Raw genomic sequence first — 19141 nt, forward strand, 5'->3', positions numbered from 1 at the left:
TTTCATTTCTCCTTGGGTCAGCCTCATAGCAATAGAGTGGAGGTTGGGAATTATGGAATATTTAACTCTGTGGTTTGAGCATATGACATACTTGCTTTCTGTGTTCAGTATGAATGTCAGTTTTGCAAGCATTGGCTGCTATACTGCATGTCTGTGTTTTGCAAAATATAAAGTGTTACACAAATGTATGACTTAATAGTGAGTATTGCCTATATTGACTTGTCTGCCTTAACTTTAAGGAAATCTTAGTTTCTGTCTAGATTTGAATGGGTTAGGTATTCTTAAAGGGGGCATTGTGGTTTGGGACTATCCAGTGTTTTTCTTTTGCTTATAGATCCATAATCTTCCTTTGGAAAATGTCTACTTATTTCCTCATGTCATGTTTCCCTGGTAGGACTGTCAATCCACGGCTACAGGTATTTGCTTCAAGGCTGGGCAGATGTCCTAAACCTGACTAATAAGAGCCCTCTGGCTTAACCTCATCCCTGAAGCCTCACACAGGATTTTGACCAGACCTATTGCAAGAGTGGTTGTCTTCCAAAGATGGGCTTTGGAGTTCTAAGTTATATAAACCAAGATATTTCCTCTTCATAAATAAGTTAGTTTGATTCCTTTTGTCTTCCTGGCACATGGCCATCTTCTCCCTGGGGAGTAGAATCCCGACAAGAATATCGACACTTTATTCATATTTACTGTTCCAGCACAGTGCAAAGTCCTTGGGATACAGTGGACTCTCAGTAAATGCCTGCAAATCTGCAGTTTATTGCAATACTTACAGATATTGACTTCTTCAGGGCAGAGAACAAGTTGTTCTAAACGACCCAGGGCTTGATGGGTGGGCACTCCCAACACTCCCTTCTCACATGTCACCCCCAGCACGTCCAACCAAAGCCATGCCCAGTGCAGCACGTGATCCACTTGTTCTGATATTAAACAGCTCCTCTCACCAGTGGCTACTGAGCATTAAAATATGCACTTAATTCTCAGAGAAAAGGGTTACAGTTTTTTTTCTTAATATAATTATGTTGAACAGTCTGGCATCAAGGGGGGAAAACTGAACTAAAATGTGTGCTAAGTAATGGCCAGGTGTGTCCTTTGCATTTCTAATGCTTTCTTGCCTCAGGGAGGGAGGGAGAAAAGGAGGCATAACCAAGCCACTGAATATTTTAAGGCTGATGAACAAATGACTTCATTATGAGGAAGATTGCTGCTCCTCTTGTGTAATGTCATAACTTTTGGTATAATTCAGCTTTTTTTTTTTTTTTTTTTTTTTTTTTTTTTGCGGTACGCAGGCCTCTCACTGTTGTGGCCTCTCCTGTTGCGGAGCACAGGCTCCGGACACGCAGGCTCAGCAGCCATGGCTCACGGGCCCAGCCGCTCTGCGGCACGCGGGATCCTCCCGGACCGGGGCACGAACCCGTGTCCCCTGCATCGGCAGGCGGACTCTCAACCACTGTGCCACTAGGGAAGCCCCAGTCTTCAGCTTTTAAAGACTGTGGGGAAGGCAGAATCTCAGAACAAACTGCCGTTAATATTTAACATATACACACCAAAATGTACTAGCCCTTTAAGCTTTTATGAAGTCTTTATGCGGGGAAAAAAGACAAAACTTTAAGTGAAGTCACACTTGGAAATAAAAAGCAGCTGTGAGGAGAAATAAGAAACAAATTCCAACCTTGAGTTGTTTGCAATAGACAACTATTTAGGTCCTTAGGAAATGACACAATTTTTTTTTTTTACTCACTATTTATTTGGTTTCTTTGGTGCAGTTACAGAATTCTAAACTAATGATGTAACATCTGTCATTGTCATTAAATACAACCTAGCGCTAACTATTTCTTATGGTAAATCACTCCCTATTTGTTTTTAGAATTACTGTGCTGGGCAAGTGGCACTGTAGAATAAGTTCTCCTTCCCTTCCCACCCCTCAGCCCAACTGGGAATGTGGGGAATGATCTTGAGCTGTAAATCCAGGGCACAGCTGGCATTTCCTTGCCCTCTACTTATCAAGACTCCCAGCATCTTTGCATACAGTGCTTGCTCATGCCAGCCCAGGGACACTGGTGGTAGCTCCATGGGGATGGGGAGTGCACTTCCATAGCCAGTGTGTGTTTGGGTGGAACCATTACACTATCTCCATATAAACTGGTGTTTGCCAGAAAAGGCAAAGTTGAATTGAAACACTGAAGGTCAAACTGCTCTGTGAGGATTTTTGCCCTGAGTCCTACTACTTGGGGGGCAAAGGCCAGAATCAGAATGGAGAGAAGGAAGAGCTCTGAAAATGCTGAAGATGCTCATCGCCACTAAACTCTTGGAGCACAAGGTAGAGACAGATGGAAAGGAAGCAGCAGCAGGTTTTAGTAGCTGAATCATGGCAGCAGGTGTCAAACCTAGATTCAGATTTCATTTTCAGCATGTTTCTTTTTATTATTTTTTAACCTTGTGAAGTTTTAATGAACCTTCATAGTTGATTGGCAAATGCCACTCAGCTTATTACAGCTTGATTTTTTGCATGTACTAGATAATAACATATTGATTCTTTGGTATTAAAAATACTCATCTGTATATGCTAGTTTTTCATCTTTTTGTAGACACAGGATTCCTACTGTCCACATGTTGAATTCTTTTTCATTCATCAATATCAATTATTTCCCTTTTGTAGGTAATAGTAAAAGTAATGATTATTAAAACAAAATAAAAGTTTGTCATTCATTGACTGCTAAATACCTCTCAGGTACTCTGCTAAGCACTTTAAGTTATATTACTTAATCTCTATAACAACCCTATGAATGATATACTGGATTTTCTCATCTATAAAATAAGGCTACTTAGAAAAATCAAGAATTTAACTAAAGTTAACACAGTGTTGAGAGTTCAGCTAAGTTAGTCCATAGTATTGCCACCTTAGTTTGCATTTTGTTTGGCCAGATGGCCTGCAGGGACCTTACACTGACATTAACCCCCTCATGCAAGCCTGTGCCCTAGATATCAGCTAGAGTCACAGCAAATATGTTTCTGATATGACTTCCCCAGCAGCCCTTGTGATCAGCAGTCTTCCCTGACTGCCAGTGCCTGTATGCCTTACGGACCCCTTAGATAAGACCCCTGTGCCAAACCCCACTCTTTTAGTTTGAATTGATCAGTATTGTCCCTAGCCTGGGAATCCCAAAGCACTCCACTCATGGATCCCAATAAAGGCGTCTGCCCCACGTCCTGTCTCTCTGTCTGCACTCTGCCTTGACTTCTCTGTGTGGGCCCTTGAGGTGTGCCCTGCATGTACTTCCTCCAGGATCTGTGAGCTATACCCTTGTCTATTTCAGTTTCTCTTGTGGTCTGTTTCTGAATCGATGCTCACCATCCAGCTCCTTGTGTTCCACGTAACAAATGTTAATTTAACAAATCCGTAACACAGTTGTAAGTGTCAGTGCCAGTAGTAACACACAGGTTCACCCATGTAACTCAGAAGCTGAGTCCAACTATTATGCCCTGTGTCAGAGCTGATTACTCCCACCCCATCCTCCCTCTGCTGTATCCAATGCATGCCTCCATGACTGCATTTATCACGTTGTATCAGTTATTAGTGTTAGTATTCTTTTAGTGTTTTAGGCATGGTGCAGGTCGCTGAGGATGCATAAGACCTGGCCCATTTTCTTAAAGATGTCGCACCGAAGCCTGTTCCCACTGCTTTCACTCTAAGACTTCTTTCTGCTTTGCAACCAGAATGATAGTTCCAAAATTCAAACCTGATATGCCAGTTGCCTGGTTAAAAACCAACCCATGGCCTCCATTGCTCTTGGGATCAAAATGGAAATCTTTAACACAGCCTGTAATACAATCATGGTCTGGCCCCTATGCAGCTTGGTAGCCTCCTCTCAGACCTCTCACCCTGTTCTCTGCTTCAATCACCCAGACCTTCTTGCAGCCCCTCCCCTGTGTCATGCTTCCTCAGACCACGTTGCCTGGAAACATTTACTGCTCTTTACACACATGCTTTCCTCCGCTTGGCATATACCTGTCTCATAGAGTTTGCTCTTAGTCAAGCTCCTGTCTTAACTTCCTTAGGGAAGCCTACCTTGACCTTGAATTATGGAAAATCTCTCCTTAATACATACAACTCCATGCAGCTCTTTTCTGATAATAATTTCATACTTTGTGGTGTGATTGAGTCACAAATGTAAATGTCTTTAAGATTCTAAGCCTCAGGAAGGCAGGAACTGTTTCTTTTTTGCTTGCCATGATCTAGCATCCTAGGTACTCAATTCAGTTGTTGAAAACCACATGGTTGGTTGCCTTCTAATGGAGGGGTGTACAGGTATAGTGCACAAAAGTACACAGGCGAAGTATGTACCATGATTAGCAAGTGCAAGGCAGTTACTGTTACAGAAATCACATGACAAAGAAACAGAATTTCATTGGTACTGAGCAACTGATCAAGAGTACATGCCCAGTTCTAAGAGAAGACAGAGATTAACCCACGGACACTGTTTTCCCTGTAGGATGTTTTGATTAAGTGTGTGTTAATACTTTTGGCCCTGCTGCTTGCTAACACTACAGACTTGGACCATCTACATCTCTGCTCTGTTCTTAGTTGCAAAATATGTGTAAGTGGCAATAATGTATATATATCACAGCTATAAATGTTAAGTTAATAACAAAACTTATGAGCATTATTATTATCATTAATAATAGTTACTATTAATGATAATAATGTAGTTGTTTTCTTTTAAGCCCTGGGGTTTCCCCATGGTTGTCTCAGTCAGTATTTGAAATACTTGAATAATAAATTTATATTGTATCTTTTTCTTAAACCTGTGTGCTTCAGAGAACTGAGTGAACCTATTGGTTAAAAGCTCAGCCTCTCTGGTCACACAGAGTAGGTTCAATTCTTTCATTCCCAGCTCTGCAATTATTAGCTGACAGACCCTTATCAAATTGCATAGCTCCCATAAACCTCAGTGTACTACTTATCTGTAAAATGGAAATAATATTTATCCCATAGACTTATTTCTAGTGCTAAGTGAAATATATAAAATAATTACCCCTTTTTGAACTCTTTCTAAATGCTGGGCTAATTGTTACAGGTAATGTAATTAATAATAACCATAACGATCATTATTGTAAAAGACACCACTCCCCATGAGGCAAGCCAAATATATATGAAGTAATTTAGCAATATATTTTTCACATTTTAAGGAGCATTTTTCAATTTAGCATTTACAGTTGTCTGTTGTCTACGGTTGTCTATTGTCTACGGTTGTCTGTACAAAATGGGCATGAATCTAGACCAGTGACACACAAAAAATCAAATTTAGGTTGCTGGTAACACAGTTTCCAATGTCACTGAATGTTTCAATTCTGGAGAAGAATGAACAGATTGGGTTTCTTTCGCCAGGCAGAGGAGGTGACTTGAGGCTTTGGTTAAATGGACACAAAAGAATAGCTCCTGATATCAGTGTAGTTGGAACCTCATTGCTATTCATGGCTCTTGCTGTCCCTTTGTACTCTGCACTTTCTAAGGCTCCAGGCATTTCTTTTTGGGTTTCATTTTCATTTCATTAATTTTCTGATTTTTTTCCTCTTCAGCCTGGAGACTTGAATAAAATTTTTGCCTTGTTCATTCAAAAGCAAGGGGCAATTTCTTTCTCTCCAATAAGATGGTGGGAATGTCCTTGTTTATTTGCCTTTTTAAACCTGACTACTTCCAAAGAGGTTTTTAGGCAACTTGTAGTAAGAATTGAAGATATTCATAAGCTGTTTGTACAGGTACAGGTCAAACTCAGGTTAAGAAAGAGTCAGAAGAAAAGGGAAAACTACATTAGGAAAAGCAAGCCAAGAAAAGTGGCAGCTTTTAATACATAAAACTTTGTATTCTGTATTTCTCTTCTTCAGGGGATTGGGGGAACCACTTTTCTCTGCATTTTTTGTTTGTTTTTGGTTTATGTGTGCCATGCCCTTGAGCATTATTTAAGTTCAAATTAAGAAATACAGTTGACCTTGGGCTTCCCTGGTGGCGCAGTGGTTGAGAGTCCGACTGCCTGCCGATGCAGGGGACACGGGTTCATGCCTTGGTCCGGGAAGATCCCACATGCCGCGGAGCAGCTGGGCCCATGAGCCGTGGCCGTTGAGCCTGCGTGTCTGGAGCCTGTGCTCCGCAGCAGGAGAGGCCACAGTGGTGAGGGGCCTGCATATTGCAAAAAAAAAAAAGAAAAAAAAGAATCCGCCTGCCAATGCAGGGGAGCCGGGTTCGGGCCCTGGTCTGGGAAGATCCCACATGCCGTGGAGCAACTAAGCCTGTGTGCCACAACTACTGAGCCTGAGCTCTAGAGCCCACGTGCCACAACAACTGATGCCCATGCGCCTAGAGCCCATGCTCCACAACAAGAGAAGCCACCTCAATGAGAAGCCTGCGCACTGCAACTAGAGAGCCCGCTTACAGCAACGAAGACCCAACGCGACCAAAAATAAATAAATAAAATAAAATTTATATATATAAAAAAAAGACAGTTGAGTTTTAACCCACATGGGGGTTGGGGCAATAACCATCCCTGCAGTCAAAAATCCATGTATAACTTACAGTTCACACTCTGTATTTGCGGATCCTCTGTATCCACGGTTCTGCATCCATGGGTTTAACTAACCACACATGGTATAGTACTGTATGTAGTATTTACTATAGAAAAAAACCCATGTATAAGTACACCTACCCAGTACAAACCTGTCTTTCAAGAGTCGACTGTAGTTATAGGAATGTTCACATTTTTGAGGCATAGCCTTCATTATATCTTTGTGTCCCATTGAAAGTCCCACTTACGAGATGCCCTTGAATTCAATTGTAGAGAATCCTTGAGGAAATAGGTTTTTTCTCTACTTTGATAAGGATAAGTAATATGAAAATCATATTCCCCTTTTTCCCTTGACTGCCAGGAAGCTCAGAATCCGATGTTCATTGATAGCCACTGCAGTCTCTATAGTTGGCATGTTGCCCTTTTTCTGTGGACTTGGTTTTCTTATTCTATTTTTATATTTTTCATTTACATATCTTTTGTCTTTACTATTTGTTATAGAGTGAATATTTGTGTCCCCTCAAAAGTCATACGTTGAAGCCCTAATCCCCAATGTAACTGTTCTTGGAGATAGGGACTGTGAGGAGATGATAAAGGTTAAGTGAGGCCATAAGAGTGGGGCCCTAATCCAATAGGTCTGGTGCCATTATAAGAAGAGGAAGAGATACCAGAGCGCTCTCTCTGTTCACCACATGAGGACACACTGAGAAGGCAGCTGTCTGCAAGCCAGGAAGAGAGCTCTCAGCAGGAACTGAATCAGCTGTCACTTTGATCTTAGACTTCCCAACCTCCAGAACTATGAAAAATAAATTTGTGTGTAAACCACCCAGTCTGTGGTATTTTATCATGGCAGCCTGAGCAGACTATTACATAATCTCTTTCTAAAAGATTTTAATAGTGTATTATAACTAATTTATCTGCCTGCTAAGAATATGGTACATAATTAAAAACTCAATCTTTCAAGTAGCTTTCACTTTGAAATACCACTACAACTTCTATTACTGTTACTGCTATTAATATTAATAAACACTACTTAGTCATAAGGATAGAGACAATATTGTTTTTATTTTTTTTAATCCTGTATTCCTACAGGAATTTGCATCTGTGTTTATGCATAAATTACTGGGCAATATTTTTTTAAAAGTTCATGTTTTGGAGAACAGGTTTGCAAAATATCTGAAGAGATGCATCCACCCTCACTGAGAGGGTCCATAAAGTTGATACAGAGCTCTTTACCTGCAGTTTTAATGGAGGTATATGAGGAGGCAGTATAGTCTAGTTCTTACGTGTAGCTTTATAATTGATGGACTATATAGTTTTGGAACCAGAAACTCTTGGAGTGAATAGTTAATAGGTTTTATTGGCTTATCTGATACATATCTATATATGGGATGTATGTGTGTATATATATATATATATATATACACACACATATATACACACACACATGTATATGTTCGCCTTTTGATTTTATAAGGAAGAAAAGATAAACACTTGAATTTTCTCTTTGATCAGTTTTCAGAATGGTGCTGATTCTCTATCATCCTCCAAAAATAATAGAGTTTTACTTGTGTTTTAGAATCACTATGAATTCAAGAATTGAGATACCCGTGTGTTTCAATGCATTGAATGTATTAACTTGTGCTTAAATTGTCCTGTGTTTGGCTAGTGGTACCATATGCAAGTTGATTCCTCATGAACCTATTTTCCTTGGCAGCTTCCCTGCTCTGATCCATGGTCATCTTGGTATTTCTTACTCTAGAGCTGGAGTGAGCTGCTTCTTTATGGAAGGCTTGTTCCTTGTAATAGGAAGTGATATTTAGAGACCACACTAAGTCTTTAGAGGTGCTTATGGTTACTAGGTGTTTTCAGTAGGCAGTGTTAGAATATAAATTTTATTTTGTTTTTAAGATAAAGTATGTCATTTGTTTATACTGATATTTTCTGTTAAATTTCAGGACCATAAAGGTTTTTTTAATCTACGTTGATCTCATATTTTTATCTCCTTTCTTCCAATTTGAAAACTTGGTTTTCAGTGACATCAACATATATACCCATTTTCTTGGTCCTATAATTCTCACCTACAGAACAATATTAAAATGACAATATGTACAGTACCACCTATAATATGATTATTAAAAAAGCACTTTGGGATTTTGTTTGTAGTCATTTTGCATTAAGGTATACCCCACTAGGAACCTGTTGTAAAAGTCCTGTTTTGTTTTGTTTTTTTAATTTTATTTATTTATTCATGGCTGTGTTGGGTCTTCGTTTCTGTGCGAGGGCTTTCTCTAGTTGCGGAAGTGGGGGCCACTCTTCATCGCGGTGCGTGGGCCTCTCACTATCGCGGCCTCTTTCGTTGCGGAGCACAGGCTCCAGACGCGCAGGCTCAGTAATTGTGGCTCATAGGGCTAGTCGCTCCGCGGCATGTGGGATCTTCCTGGACCGGGGCACGAACCTGTGTCCCCTGCATTGTCAGGCAGACTCTCAACCACTGCGCCACCAGGGAAGCCCCAGTCCTGTGTTTTATAGGCCCTTGGAAGAATTCCTCTCTTTTGCTGAAAATGCGATACACAGTTATGTGTTCACTTGTTTAATTCTATTCCTGTTTTTTTTCAAGACTTTTAAATTGTGTTTTGTAATAATGTAAAATACTTACATTGTTTTACAGTCAGATCAAAACACGGTATTCAATGTAGTATAGACTAGTCTATCCCTGACCCTTTCTATTCAGTTCCTGTCCACTCCATACATAATCTATATTGCATTATATGATTTATGCTTCCATTTAAAAGAAGAGGTCATTGTGTGTGTTTGCATGTATGTGTGTGTGAATACTCTTATCAGTAAATAGTATCGTTATATTCCTCTCTTTATTGCTCCTTTTTTCATTTTGCAGTATTTTCTGGAGATCATTTCATAGTTATTTATAGAGTTATTCTGTATTACAGTATATAGTTCCATAATATTCTGATGTGTAATTACACAGTAGTTTACAGAAGTTGTCTTCTATTGATGTATATTTGTGTTTTTTCCCCCAGTATTTTGCTGTCACAGAAGTGCTGAGGTAAATAGTCTTGTGCATATCTTTTTAATATTTTTGCCTACGTATTTTTCAGTAAGTTCCTAGAAATCGGATTTCTAGATCAGAGTAAATGCATGTCATTTGCATTCCCTTACCACTGCATGAGACTTTAGCTTGGCTTTTGCCCATGGTTACTTGGTAACTAATTTAAAGCTCAAATCTTCAGTGAAAATCTGAAGGGTACATGGACTACGTATTGCTTGAAAGAAATCACATGTCGTGTGTGGACTGCAAGGATGCAGATCCTTCAGGGCTTCCATTCAAATTGCATCATCTCCTAGATTTAATATTTAGGATAGATAGCCTCTTTCCTCCATCTGCATTCTTGGTCTGGATAGATTATTGTTTTTTTACACTTCAGTAATAATCTGTGCTTAGCTCTACCATAGCACTTGTATTACTGTGCCATAATTATGTGTCCTGTTTTAGACCGTGAACAGTTTGGTGGCATGGATCATGACATGCCCATCTTTACAACATCAGTGCCTAATACTGTGTCTTTTACTTCGCAGGAAGTTAATATATGATTGACCAAGGGTTTACATTGGTCTTTTGAACTTTGCTTTAGGTTTTTAATGTCATATTTGTACATCTCTTTCAAATGCATATAAAAGAAGTTAGGATATCTTTACACTTAGGGGATGCTGCAGTGAGTTTGAATCTGGGAAACTTCATACCTCCATGTCTTCACCTGATATACTGAAAAATGTTAACACCATTTATTGGTCAGTAGCAGGATTCTTTTTTATTGTTAATGTCTCATAAATGAATTGAAATGAACTATGTACAATCCTCAGCAGACCTAATTCCAACACAGACTTTCTATATGTTTCACCTTCAGTAAAGGTACAGCCTAGTTACTCAAGCCAGGGGCATCACAATCATTATCTACTGATGTCTCAAGGCACCATGGATTTATTGTAACAGATGGTCCACACACTAGACCCTTCTTAAATTTATATGAGTTGGTATATGCATGGGAGTCATTAAGTGTCTCAACTGCTGAATCATGGAACAATTACAGCGAATTGATAACACTGCTCCTGCCCTATTCCTTAACAGAAATATACTAGCATAACACTTGTGTCTGCTGCAGATGGAGTTGAAGAGAAAGTTACAGTGGCTGCCATCTGCTAATTTCAGACATGGAAGTCTTACTGTGGTGCAGCAGTCTACTCCTTTCTCATATTATCTGATTTTATAGTGATCAACTAAACTGAGCAAACCTTGTACTTTGAGGTATTTTTGTTTTCTTTAAAACCAAAATAATATGAGAAGTTTCATTTTTACTGCCTAAGATTATATTATTCTTGGAATATAAGCATTCATAAAATAAGAAATGCTTATATGAGAAGCAAAAAAAAAAAAAAAAAAAATTAACTACTGTAAAAGCTAAGACCTGCCTTGCAGCATGGGGCAATAGAACAGCTCAGACTTTGGTCTGAGTCTTGGTTTGTAGTTGTTGTGTGAACATGGACAGGTTAATTAATTTCTATGTGTATCAGTTTCCTTATTTTTGAAAGTAATGACATTAATTCATAATAAAGGGTCATGATAAAAATTAAATGCAATTAAATATATAAAGAAAAAATTATGATATTTGATCTTATCAACAGCTCCCATTTATTTTGTCTAGTATCAGTTATACAGTAAGACATTTATCTAATATTTGAAAACTTTTTTTGTGATAGCACTTTTTATTCCTTTGGGATACACACTAACTTACTATCATCTGACCTTGGAAAAATTTCACTAAACATCAGGCTAAAAATTTAATTATACATATATACATGAAATATGCATATGGCCTATGTTGTCTGACATGGAGAGAGAGAGAAGGAGAGAGAGACAGAGAACATTAATCCCATCATAAAGGTCCCACCCTCATGACCTCATCTAAACCTAACTAATTCCCAAAGACCCCATCTCCAAATACCATCGCATTGAGGGTTTGGATTTTGAAGGGGGCATAACTCAGTTCAGAGCAACCCCCTTGAGTTTCAACATATCACTTACTCTGGCCAATGAACTGTGTGTAGAAGCTTTTAATTTCCAGTACTGGAATCTCCAGCTCACTCTTCCCCTGCTTTAGTGGTCGTGGAATAATAAGGTAGAAGCAGCCTGAACTTCCCATGCAGCATGTAGGTGGTACTTCCTAGAGGGTTGGCCAGGACCCTGTGATCTTTGCATGGCCAAAAAGTGAACTTTGTTGTGCTAAGCCACTGAAGTTTTGGGGTTATTTATTGCCACAGAATAATCTATCCTGTTTCTGCTTAATAAAATACCCAATACACAAGTGTCTTTCCCCTAATACAATAATTTAGAAATCTGGAATCTACCAAACTACTTATAAGTTTGTACTATTCTGGCCAAAAAAAAAATAACGTTCATGAAATATAATGCGTAACTTAAACAAGAGCACAGTGGACTTAAATGACTTCATCAATCCAGTTCCAGTCACTCTGAATATTTTAAGAGGTAAAACTGAATTTTCAGAATATTTAAAAGTATTGTTTTTACCGATTTATGCTTTTTTTTTCAGATGATAAAGTAGGGTGCTGTCTTGAACATTACTGGGATGGGTGCAAAAACTATGGCTCAGAAAAGCATGGAAGGACCTGAATTTTTATTCCACTCTTACGAATTGGCTGGGAGATTTTAAAAAACATTTCATTACTTGATGAGATTGATTTTTCTCATCTTTCAAAAGGAAATACGAGTGATAGCCCATTCTACATCCCGGGCCTTTTGTCAGGGACAGATGAGGTCAAAGATATTTTAAAACTTTGTATGTTCTTCTTAAATGTCTCAGTCAGTAGACTTATTTTTTATTATTTGTGCTCTCACAATCAGGGGCGTTTAATTTCCTTTATATGACAAAATACAATCTTAGTCGTGTTGTTCCCTGCTCCCTACTGCTTCAGAATGAGGAAGTTGTATATTCGCTATTCACCAAACTAATATATGGAAATTTCAATTTTGTCAAAAAATTTTAAACTCTTGTTGATAACAATAATTAAAATCCAATCAAGGAAAAATAGTTCATCATGGCACACCTGTGAATAATGGCACTTAATTGAAGACTAAATGTGTTAATATTTGGGAAGTGAATTAACAAAATTTAGTTTTCATGATTAAAAAATTGCCTTTACTTAGTTGATTGTTTTATATAGATTCCATAGTTCTCAAAACTTCCAGGAGCTTAATTTCAACAAGGTGGTGGTTGTCTACGTACTTTATAAAAGCTCTTTTATTTTTTTTAAAGACAGGCAAGAACACTGTGCTTCCATTCCACTCCACTGTTTTTCCTTCTGACACACACTCATTTTGTCTTAGATTTAAAATAAATAATAGAACAGTCACACAAATGTGTGAATAATCCTTTACCATTTGTAATAATTTTTCCACATCATTATTTGCCCATCTCAACTGTCTTGTGAGATTAGTCATGTTATTTTACATGAAATGAACGGAGAAACTGAGATGTGATAAATTTGGGAATAGACTCTCAAATTCAGGTTTCCAAATACAGTGCTATTTTTCCTGCTTCCCAAATACCAGTGTCTTATAAGCATAAGGGAATTTTATGTTTAAATCCTTTACTGCCCACCTTGCATCTATACATTTTTCTTCCAGGTTTGTAGCTCAGCTTGGTTTAAAAAAAGGAAAGCATTTTCTTATTATTCTCACAAAAATTGTATTTCTTGGAAAACAGAAAGCCTGTCCTATTGCATTTATGTCTGTCCAGAATCCTCACTGTCATTTATAAATGATCAGAGACCTGAGATTTTTCCTGGTCATACTTCAGTGACCACTGTTTTATAGCGTATCTGCCTAACACTTTGAAAATCTGTTTATGTGCAAAAACATCAAATATAGTTCCCTTCTGAATGAATTACACTTTTGACTTTGTTTTGGTCAGTTTGAAAATGCCTTTCTTAGAACTATAATATTCTCTGTGTAATTTATGTCTGAAAAGATTATATCTTATTTTGCATGCTAGGATTTCTTTAAAATTATTTATTATTCATGTTACATTTTAAACTGGTGCTGGTCTATGCAGACTTTAAATGTGTTTGTCATATATCATTAGTCACTATGTGAAATCTCTCAGTAATTGTTAGCCCTTGAATTTTCTGCTGCTAAGGAGAATTTAACACTGATTGATGGCAGATCATTTAGCTGGTTGGCAGACTTTTCAATTTACGGTGGGGAAATTGCTCTTTTCTTTTTGTTCATTCCTTCTGCCTGCTTGTGCCGAAGAGTAAGACGTATGTGCCAGACTGCATGCAAGAAGCAGCTCTGGATTGGCAATATGGAATGTCTCTTTTACAATTATGATTTTATCAGTTTCCCAAACTGTACAGGGAACGTCAAATATCTGCAATGACATTCTTCCATTATTGTAGGCAGTTTGTTTATGTGTCGCTTGTATTCCAGCTCCTCATATGCGCTGCATAAGCTATCATCTCATGCATGATAAAGTGGCCCTAAGCCCAGAAGAAAGAGAAGTTTGTATTTTGCTCAGAAATCCCAGGTATTTTGCTCTGGGCTGCAGACCAGCTCTGCTCACTTTTACCTTTTCCTCCTCTACACATGCTCAGGAAAGAGTTCTCCATTAGGCTGTGTTAGATATATTAGTTAGATATTGGCTGCGAGTAATAAAAAATTCAACCTAGCATAGCTTAAACAAACAGTGCATTCTTTTTCTCATAGAGCAAGAAATCCCAAAGTGCATGGTTTCTGTCACTGGTTGGGCGGCTCACAGATGTATTCAGTGATACCAGCTTTTCTTGTCTTTTTATGCCTATGTTTAAACATAGGCCATCACTTTCAGATGACTGAGGTCTCTGTTTGGGCAAGATTCTCATCACTGTTCTTCATTTTTAAATGAAAGTAACATGTGGACATTGTGTGAGTGGGATTCAGTTAGCTGCCCTTTACCAATAGAGGTCTCTCTAATTTGACTTAGTGTTGCAGTTAAGAAGCCTGTGAAATGTACTTTCTATTGAACATTCGTTCACGTTACAAATATTTTATGAGCACTAAGTATGTGTCTAGCACTTATCTTGGTACCAGGGATAAACCACTGAATTAAACATACAAAAATCAGTGTCCTTGTGGATCATATATTCTCCATCCAACTTAATTGTCTTCTTGAAATAATTGCTTCACAATAAACAAATAAGTGCTACTTCCTCTATAAAATTGTCTTACTACTTTGCCTATAATGCCTCATTTAGTGGTGTGCTAGCACTTAGCACTGACTCATACCAACTTGCAGGAGTCGATTGTAAAATTTTCAGGAATTTTGCAAGCCAATTGTTAAACATGACCATGACTTAAAAATAACTATATAAACTCATGATTAATTAAGTTATACTAGAAACCAAAGTAATAGATGCTGAAAAATCATTACTTCCTAATTATTTTACTGTAATCTACACTCTGAGTTTTATTTATGAATATTATATAAGAATGGTAGAAATACTATACAGTGGTGTGTACTGCTTCCCAGCTCCACGTACAGGGACAAAGCATAAAAATCAGATGTAGTGGGAGATTTATACCATGAAAATCAGCAAACATTATAAATCTATGATACTTTGGTTTCCTGGGGAGGCAGTTGTAAAACATTTACCATCATACCACAGGCCCCATCCAACTGTGAACCTTTTTTTTATTAACTTTTACAGCATTTATTTTTGGTATAACATATTCATTAATTCTTTCAGCCAACATTTGCTCAGCATGTATTGAATGTTAGGTACTGGATAAGAAGCTGAGGATTCAGAAATGAGGACAGAATTGTCTTTGTTTTCAAGTCATATAGAATCTAAGAAGAGTCGGACAGATGAGCAAACAATGGACATTAATAATAGGTGTACTAGACAAGAGGAGATAAAACAATGGCAATAACTAATGTTGGGTGAGTCAGAGACCTTGGGACTTGAATAAAAAAGATGTTTGCCAGGCAGAAAAGGCAAGACGAACATTTTGTGGAGAAGAAAATGTTTACAAATATATGAGGTTTAGAAGAGCTGGGTGAGTCTGCAAACTGGAATTGCTCAGTTTGGCTGAAGGCATTTTTAGGAGAAGAGTGGCAAGCCAAGGAAGGAGAGGTACTCAAGGACCAGATCACAGAATACTATGTTTTTATTATCTTTGCATTCCCCAACAGCTAGCACAATGCTTGAAGCATAAAAGTTACTCAATATATATTTGCTGAGTAAGTGCTAATAAATTTGGAGTTGCCTTTCACAACAGTGGGGAGCTACTAACCATTGTGCTTGGTATTTTAAGTATTTGTCTTACGTAGCTATTTTATCTCTACAAACAGGGATGTATTTCTTGATGGCAGGGCTCACGTATTAATTTTTTTTTTACTAAGCACAGTTTCTTAAACGTATCTGGTATTCAGAGAATTTTAACTTTCATCCAACCTTGCTTTTCATGAAGTTATTTTTTAACAGCTTTGTTGAGGTGTAATTGATATGAAAATGCACATATTTAATTTATCCAGTTTGATGAGTTTGGACGTATGCATACACCCATGAAGCCAACACCACAATCAAGGTAATAAAGATATCCCTCATCTCCAAATTACTTTAAACCCTTTTCTTACGGTAATAACACTTAACATGTGATCTACCCTCTTAACAAATTTAAGTGCACAATACATTGTTAGTTGTAGAAACTGCTGGACAGCGGATCCTCTGGAAGTAATTAATCTTGCATAACTAAAACTTTATACCCACTTAACAACAACCATCCATATCCCCCTCCCACTAGCCACTGTCAATCTCAATTTTACTCTTTGCGTCTATGAGTTTGACTATTTTAGATACCTCATGTAAGTGGAATAATGCAGTATTGGTCCTTCTGTGACTCGCTTACGTCACTTAACAGGTCATTTGTCCCAAATGGCCGAATTTCCTTCTTATTTGAGGTGGAATAGTAATCCACTGTGTGTAACATTTTCTTTATCCATTCATTTGTTGATGGATTTCCTTATCTTTGCTATTGTGAATGAGACTGCCAGGAACATGAGAGTACAGATAATCTCTTTCAGATCATAATTTCAATTCTTTTGGATATATACCCACTAATGGAATTGATGGATCACATGGTAGTTCTATTTTAAAGTTTTTGAGGAGGCTTCATACGGGTTTTTCGCAGTGGATACACCATTATGTATCCCACAAAAGTATACCAGTGTTTCGATTTCTCCATATCCTCTCCAACACTTTTTTTTTTGATAACACTACCCTAACAGGTGTGAGATGACATCTCATTGTTATCTATTTACCTATTTATATTGAGATGTAATTGGCATATAACATTAAATACTGGTTGCAGATATACAACATAACGTTTTGATATACGTATATATTGTGAAATGATCACCCTAATAAGTCTAGTTAATATCCATCGCCACACATAGTTACAAATTTTTTTGTCATGAGAAATTTTAAGATTCTGTCTTAGCAACTTTCAGCTATACAATACAATATAATTAACTATAGTCACCATGCTGTACCTTACATCACTAGGACATATTTATTTTATAACTGGTAGTTTGTACCTTTTGACCACCTTCACCCATTTTTTCCAACCCCTGATCCCATACCTCTGGCAACCACCAATCTGTTTTCTATATCTACGAATCTGGGTTTTGTTTTGTTTTGTTTTCTAGATTCTGTAAGTAAGTGAGGTCATATGATATTTTTCTTTCTCTCTCTCATTTCACTTATCATAATGCTCTCAAGGTCCATCCTTGTTGTTGCAAATGGCAGGATTTGGCTGAATAATATGCCATTGTGTATACATACCACATTTTCTCTATCCCTTCATCTTTTGATGGACGTTTAGGTTGCTGCTGTGTCTTGGCCATTGTGAATAATGCTTCAATGAACATAGGGGTGCATATATCATTCTGAGTTAGTGTTTTTGCTTTTTTGGATAAATACCCAGAAGTGGAATTGCTGGATCATATGGTAGTTCTATTTTTTTTTTGAGGAACCTCCATATTGTTTTCCATAGTGGTAGCACCAAATTACATTCCCATCAACAGTGCACAAGAGTCGCCTTTTCTCCACATTCTTGCCAACATTTATTATGTCTTGTCTTTTTGGCATAGCCATCTAATAGGTATGAAGTGATAGTCCATTGTGGTGTTGATTTGCATATCCCTGATGATAGTGATGTTGAGCACTTTTTCATGTACCTGTTGGCCATCTCTATGTCTTCTTGGGAAAAAATGTTTATTCAGATCCTCTGCCTGTTTTTGATATTTTTGTTTGTTTTGTTTTTTGTTGCTATTGAGTTGTATGAGTTATTATATATTTTGGATATTAAACCCTTATCAAATATATGATTTGCAAATATTTTCTCCCATCTGATATGTTGCCTTTTCATTTTGTTGGTGATTTCCTTTCCAGTGTGGAAGCTTTTTAGTTTGGTATAGTCCCAATTGTTTGTTTTTTTGCTTTTGGTGTCAAATTTAAAAAAATAATTGCCAAGACCTATCAAGGAGTTTACCACCTGTGTTTTCGTCTAGGAATTTTATGGTTTCAGTCTTATGTTTGAGTCTTTAATCCATTTACATTTTATTTCTGTGTGTGATATAAGAAAATAGTCCAGTTTCATTCTATTGTATGTTGCTGTGCAGTTTTCCTAAGACTATTTATTGAAGAGACTGTCCTTTTCACATTGTATATTCTTGGCTCCTTTGTTGTAAATTGATTGTTTATGAATGGGCTTATTTCTGAGCTCTTTGTTCCACTGATCTGTGTGTCTGTTTTTATGGTAATACCATGCTGTTTTAATTACTATAGCTTTGTAATGTAGTTTGAAATCAGGATGTGTGATGCCTCCAGCTTTATTCTTCTTTCTCAAGATTGCTTTGGCTATTTAAGGTCCTTTGTGGTTCCATACAAATTTTAAGATTATTCTATTTCTGTAAGGAATGACATTAGAATCTTGATAGGGATTGCATTGAATCTGTAGTTTGCTTTGGGTAGTATGAGTTTCAGCAACATTAATTCTTCCAATCCATGAGCATGGATATTTTTTCATTTATTTGTGTCTTCAGTTTTTTTCAATTTCTGTTCCTTAGACTTGATAATTTCCATTTTTCTATCTTCAGGTTTGCTAATTCTTTCTTTTTTCTGTTTAATCTCTTGGTGGGTCTCTCTAGTAAATTTTTCATTTCAATTGTACTTTTCAGCTTCAGAATTTTCTTTTGCTTTTTTTTTTCTGTGGTATGCGGGCCTCTCACCACTGTGGTCTCTCCCGTTGTGGAGCACAGGCTCCGGACGCGCAGGCCCAGCGGCCATGGCTCACGGGCCTAGCTGCTCCACGGCATGTGGGATCCTCCCAGACCAGGGCACGAACCCGTGTCCCCTGCATCAGCAGGCGGACTCTCAACCACTGCGCCACCAGGGAAGCTCTTTTGCTTTTTTTAAAGTTTCTATCTCATTACTGATATTTG

The sequence above is a fragment of the Grampus griseus genome, assembly GCF_964374135.1.
Source record: "Grampus griseus genome assembly, chromosome: 19".
NCBI classification, from domain to species: domain Eukaryota; kingdom Metazoa; phylum Chordata; class Mammalia; order Artiodactyla; family Delphinidae; genus Grampus; species Grampus griseus.